The following is a 6,917-nucleotide window of genomic DNA, read 5'->3' as shown; positions in this document are numbered from 1 at the left end:
CTGGGACAGAGCAATGGGAGCTCACCCTGTTGCACAAATCTGAATTGCTGATTTTCCGATCAGCAAGCCCAAGAGGCTCAGTGGTTTAGACCACAGCACTACCCACATCTCAGGTAGCACATAACAACAGAGGGTCAAGTCTAAGCCTGGTCTAGCAAATTATGTCTGACTTAATGTACTAAACTAACAAAATAGCCAAATGGGCTGGGTTTGGGCAATAATCACCAAATATCAGGAATATCAGGTTGTCACACACACACGACTTCATATCAAGTTAGACTCTTCTAAGTTAAAGTCTTTACATTTCTTTGATTGCTTCTGTTATTTTACTGCTCAGTACCTGCTATTTTACTGTATTTTAAATCAGCTTTATTATCACATTACTTTCTTCTTAAATTGCCACAAGCTGCCTTGGATTTGCAGTGTATAGCAAGGTGGTGTTTAAATGCAACACGGGACTTCCATTTATTGCAAGGAAAAGATGAAATGTCTGGGAGTTTGGAAAAGGGCATTTCAGAATCAACTTCAGACTGCCTGCCTGGGAGCTGTAGACAGCGTGGGCACAGAAGGGATGGCTGGCTGGCCAGCTGAAAGACAAGAGTGAGGGGAAGTAGCAAGTGCCAGTCCCTGGGCACACAGGCTGTTGATAGGCTGTGTCTCGCATCCCAGGAGCTGTCCTGTCCTAGCATGGCTCAAGGCTCTTGGGAAAAGCTGGGCTGAAGCAATGGCACTGAGTGGTTCACCGGCAGGGTCACATCCAGAAGAAGAACAGAGCCATAGTCCAACAGAGCAGAGTCAAGCTTCCAGACAGTGGGTGCAAAGGAGCAGAGGTGCTCAGCAATAACACCACCAGCTACTACACCCAAAGCACCAGTGAGGAACAGATCCCTGCCATAGGCTTCCTGGATGATGTGAGGCTCCTTTCCAGAAGCTCCCAAGAGCTGCTGACATACTTCAGGGCATAGCCCCTCCCCGCCAGTCAATGAGCTGCTGCTGGGCAGGTACTACTGGGTCATATGCTTATTTTGGCAGTGGTAAGTGATGGCTCCATGGCAGTGGTAAGTGATGCAAGACTCATCCCTCCTGCTCCGCCCATTGATCATTCAACAAAAGAGTTGTGGTACTTCCTCGTGATTCTCCTTTTCAGTTGCACATTGGAATTTCTTCTTAAGAATGGAGTAGGGGTGTTTGCCAGTGCTGCACCCCAAACAATGCTTACCTATGCTTTGCAAATTAGGTACAACTTTGAGAGAGAGAGAGAGAGAGAGAGAGAGAGAGAGAGGAGATTCTGGTTCCGAAACTCAGGATTTTAAAGATAGGTAGGATATTTGGCTGGGTCTGCAAAAAGGAAATGTATGGGAAGGAAAGCATCCGTGAAGTGGGTGTGCAGCAGCTTGGATGACAGGATGCACAGAATATGAGCTATGGATGAGGAGCAGGGGAGGCTTGGAGGGCACTGAAGTCACGATCTGATATTGCCAAGCTGCCTTCTTAATTAGGGTGGGAAGGGGATTAGAATTTTGCTTTCCCTAAATTCTATGCCAAATTCTCCCATCAATCTCCAACTCTTCACTGTCATAATAAATTCATGGACAGTCCTAAACATGTATGCTAACCATAATTAGTGAAGATCATCCTCTCTTCATTGTCTGATCCCCCCCCCCCGAGTTAGTGCTGAACCCCTCACTTTAATGCTAGAGGTGTGGGTGGTGGAATGATCTGTGCAATTGCCCTTCACATATTTATTCAGCACTCTTCTAGTCTGTTTTTCTAATTGTGCAAAAAGCCACAAATGGAGGAAATAGAACTTTCCAAGAAGGAGAACATTAAGGGGCAAAAGACAGGTATAGCCATCTGATCCTATATTCATATGGAAAGTACTGACATCAGACTCTCACTAGCATTGTGAAGGATGAAAGCATAGCTTAATGGAAGATCACAGGGAGCTTGCAGCACCAAACCGCTTCAAAAGGCAGCTCTGTGGGTTGCTGTCCATGGTACTGAACTGCAAAGGATGGAGGCTTGAGAGTTTTTCCAGAGCACTGTTTTAGCTGCACATTAAGTCAACATACGTCACCAGCATTATTTATTATTTGTAAAAGTGCCCAACATGTGCTATGTGCTGTACAGAAATACAGGGCACAAGCCACACTCTTTAAAAACTATGAGACAAAAGGAGAGTGGAGTTAAAGGGGAGCACTCATTGGGAGGGAATGAAGGTAGTTATATAGTTATATAACTTTTTTTTTTAAAGAGGGGGTACACATCTATTGTACCCTTTTCCTAGCTAGCACACTTAATGCAGGGAGGAAAGCACTTCTTCAAGCACTCTTAAAAAAACAGAACTAGCACACTAGCATTTAATCACTGCCTCTGTTTTTCCTGAAGGGAGATGCAAAAAGGTCTCCTTTACCATGGTTGTTTGGCCACTTCATTGTGGGAACTCTGAGTTTGATTCTTTATTGAATCTATAGCCCCCTGCCCTTAGCCAAAAAGGGCAGCTTGTGGAAATCAATATTAAGGCTGCCTCTGCACTCAAGGCTTATAGTCTGAAAAAGCATGACATATAAGGAAAAAGGGATTAGGAGGGAGGGGGATGAAGCAAGCTCAAATAAAAGTTGTCAAGACACAGTTCCTATAATGCAGTTAAGAGCAGAAACTCTGCACCCCTGCCAGTGGTGGTTCTGGGTGTCTTACCCTTGATACAGAGTGGTTTACCCCAACCCCACCCTGGAAGCTGTCTCTTCCCCAAGGATCCAGTAGCAGAGCAGGTAAAAGTGTCCAGACCAGCTCCTATCACAGAGCCTGAGTCTTGTGGCTGAGTGGTAGAGCATCTACTTGTATGCAGAATGTCCCAGTTTCAATCTCTGGCATCTCCAGATAGGCCAAGAGGGGGGTCTTGTCATCTAGTCAGTCCAGAATCTCCCTGTACATTGCCCTGGAGAGGTCACTTCATGGACTGTGATTCTCTAGCAGTCTGACTTCACACTCAGAGGTGCATCCACTGTCTCCTGAGACAGATGGATGCCAGCAACCTTTTCCTGTTCCATTAACTTGGAAAGGATCCTGTGTGTGTCATTGTGCCTTAGGTTTTGGGTGGCTTGATGCTGGTAGTAAGAGATCTGCCAGCAGGGCTTAAAGGTATCCTAAGATGCAGGTGCTTCAGATGTGCACATTATGTGAGGATGCCACACAGAGAAAGTGAGAACAGCAGAGGCGAGAAATCTCTATGTTCCTTTGTACTTAGCTCAACAATCTACCACATCTACCGGGAAGGAAATTTAGCATGCAATAATTTTTGTATGCATTGCTTTTGGGCTTGCTTGGCTGTTCTTTCTCCAAGGTATGAGAGGCAGGTCCATTTCCTGAGGGTAATATTTGGCACAGCAAAGGAAAACAATAACAGACCAGCTACCTTTAAGTCAAGAAAGGAAGAAAAATGCTGTAAATGGATCAGCTCAGCTTACAAAAGAAAATGCCTTCTGCATCACGAATTGAAATGCTGTTGGGTTTGAACAGAAATAAGCACACCGCACCGCTAGCTGGCTATTTCCTCTCCTCTGCCTTTTGTCCTATTATCTCCCCTCCACCCACCCAGAATCTTGGGGCCCCCTGCTAAGCTTTGCATGGAAATGGCAATGTAGCTCTGAAAGCACAAGAGTTGAAAGTGCATCTGATGGCTTCTTGCACTTTTCAAGAACAGGGAAAATGCTTTTCATCACCCCATCTCATCTTCCCCAATAGAGTTAATGTTCTGAAGAGACCTTTATTTGGACTGTGCCATGAAAAGCATTGAAATTCTGCAGCTCTTGAGTTGTGTACCAATGCTGCTGCAGCAGTGTGTGTGTGTGTGTGTGTTCAATCTTTGAACAAGCATGTCAGTAAACAACAGGCAGCTTCCCTTTTGTTGTTCTGGTACACAGGTCCTTTGTCTACATTAATTACTTAAGCACAGTTGGAAAATGGGGAGGGCAGCATGAAAAAGTCAGGATTACATTCCCCCCACCAAGAAAAGCAGGGGAAATCCGGGAAGGAAAAGTAGAGGGAACAAGGAATCTCTTATTTTATTTTTACTTCTTGTGCGAGCAGAGACTCCACCAACAGTGAACAGAAGAAATTAATTTGTCTAGACAGATCTGTGCACTTAAGAGCATAGAACAATGCAGGACTCAGGCTTATCTGGTCAACCTGCTGTCATCCCAAAGGCAGAATTATGCACCCACCTGCCGGATCAGCTCAAGCAAACCAGACATTGCTGTGGTGCAAGCAAAGAACTGTTGAGTGGGAGAAAGAAGCTGACAGAGCAAATAGCTGCCAGTGTCTGGAGGAAGTGAATCAACAGAAAAAGACACTTTCTACAAGAAAAGTCTCTTCTGACCAGCAGCAGATTTCTGGTGTTTCAGGCAGATGTCTTCTGTGTTATTTGCTACCCAATGATCTTTTGCACCAGGGAACTGAACACAGGATCTTCTGAATGCAGAGCAGACACTCTGCCACTCAGCCAAGGTTCCTTCTCAGGAAAAAACATTGCTCTATGCCAAGCTAGCAAAGGGCAACAGAGAGGTGGTCAAAGGGGGACGGTCAGCAGGAAAACCTTGCTCAACCCCTTAAAAAGTCTTCAACCACTTGGTGCCCTAATGATCAGTGGGAAGATGGATAAATACTTCACAAGCAAATCAGGATGAAAACAGCAGGAATGCTCATTGCCCTACAAGTGCCCCTTTAAACAAAGCAGAAGGAATGCTCCACGAAGAGCAGAAACAACCTAGCCTCTGCGTAAGCTTCGTGAAAGAAAATCTGGATGAACGCTCAGTAAGCAGGTCCCCTGGGAGAAGCCCCATGCCAAGATGGGCAGCAACTCAATGGTAAAGCTCTCCATGGACTAAACCTACCCATGCGAGCAAGGATGTGGTGACATAAAAGAAGTGTACAAAACTATGCATAGCCTTGAGAAACTGGATAGAGACACAGTACATGGTTCAACTGTGGAATTTGTTCCCAGAAGGTATAATGCTGCCCACCAACTTAGTTAAGTTGAAAAGGGGGGGGGGGGTTAGACAAATTCATGGAGGATAAGGCTATCAAGGGCTACTAGGTGAAGGCTGTGTGTTTACCTCCACTGGGAGAAGCAGTATGCCTTGGAATACCAGTTGCTGGAAACCACAGGGATGCTGTTGCATCCAGGTCCTGCCTGTAGGCTTCCTAAAGGCATCTGATTGGGCACTGTGAGACTAGGATGCTGTTCTAGATGAGCCATTGGCCTGCTCCAGCAGGGCTCTTCTTGTGCTCTTTTGTCTCTTAAGGGCAGGGGCTCTTATGTGCTTATCCCACCTGCAATCTGAAGTGGTACACTCCTGAGAACAGCTTTGACCTGTGAGCTGCTCAGACGGATCAGGGCTCTCCTTCCAAACAGAAGCTTAAGCAAGCACCCGACAGTGTTGCTTTTGGAAGGAGCAATGGCTGACTTTCAGGCCTGGGACTCTTTGAATACCTGTGCTCTGACCTAGAACATCACAGGAGGAGAATAGAGAGAGGTGCCCCTCTATCAGCAACACACAGCCGCACCTTGATGTTGCATCGATGGAATTAAAGGACTACATTTCTAGATGAGATGACGCAAAGGCAGTCTCGAACTTTGGCAACCTCTCTGTTGTTAGTGTCAGCTAATCCCAGAGAAGAAGTGGGTGATCCAGACGTCTCGTTCTCGATTGCCAGAATATGAGCCAGTCTGCCCACGGATATGTATTTGTTCTTTCCGCTGCTAAATCTGGTTGCTAAGTCCTCTGAGAACCCCTCCCGCAGTCATGAGTCACATGTGTTGAGTCGGTGCTGTTGGGTGCTTCGGAGCATCCAGACCCCGAGATGAGCTGGCAACAAAGGCTTCGCATGAGGCAGGATGCAGCCTGTGCCCATCTGGAGCCATGCTGGCAACAGGAAGCAGCATGAGTAAGCTCTTGTTAGGTGGAAGAGGAAGAGTGGCAGCAGAAATCCTGCTCTAATCAATGGCCCGCCTCATCTGTTGCAAAGCATAAGAAGCCCCTGGCTGCTGGATCAGACCAAAGGCTCATTTCTAGCCCCCTGCACAATCTTTGCAGGTGTCTTCTGCAACATATTATGGATGCAATCATAGTGCATTACTGGTGGGCTTATACTGGACCATTCGGCCATCATTCCCCTTCATTCAAGGTTTGGGGTCTCCTAACATCTCTCCAGCACCCTTAACAAAGTGCAGTTCCCAGAATTCTTTGCAGGAAGCCATGACTGCTTAAAGTGGAATCATAGTACCTTAAACGTATGATGTAAATGTGGCCCTGGGCACAGTCTTTTCCATGATGGTGAGATGTTCTCAATTTCTAAATTTCTCAGTTTGCACCTATACCTATTAAATTGTACATACAAATTTTATTCAAATCTGCATCCTCTCCTGTCCCCTCCTTTTGCAATATGCAAGTAGATATTTTACACATGAAATTGCCTTACAGTAAGTTGGGCCATTGGCCCATCTAGGCAAACATCGTCTCTTCTGATTGGCAGGGCCTCTCCAGGGTCCGGGGGCAGACAAAAGGCCCCTCTTTCCCAGCCTTGCTAGGGACTGAACCCGGGACCTTCTGCACTCAAAGCATGTGCTCCACCACTTTGCTATGGCCTGATTCTATTCGATCTTCTTTTTAAAGGAAGACGGGGGAGAGACATAGCAAGCCTTCAACCCCCCTCCCCTCCCCTGCTCTCCAGGTGATGGTCTAATGAGAGTAATCAATTTGGCAGGAGAGCTTTGGCTAATCTGCCCGTCTTGCTCCTGCCATCCGTGTAAAGTTGTATGGTGTGCACAGCCGAAGCAACTGGGAGCAGCAAAAAAATGGCAATGCTTCAGTGGCCTAATCAAGGCTCAAATTAGTGAGACAGCAGAGCCCTGCTGG

Source organism: Podarcis vaucheri (genome assembly GCF_965113315.1).
Source record: "Podarcis vaucheri genome assembly, chromosome: 7".
NCBI classification, from domain to species: Eukaryota; Metazoa; Chordata; class Lepidosauria; order Squamata; family Lacertidae; genus Podarcis; species Podarcis vaucheri.
The sequence above is the reverse complement of the archived record's forward strand: the minus strand, read 5'-3'. Positions refer to the sequence as shown.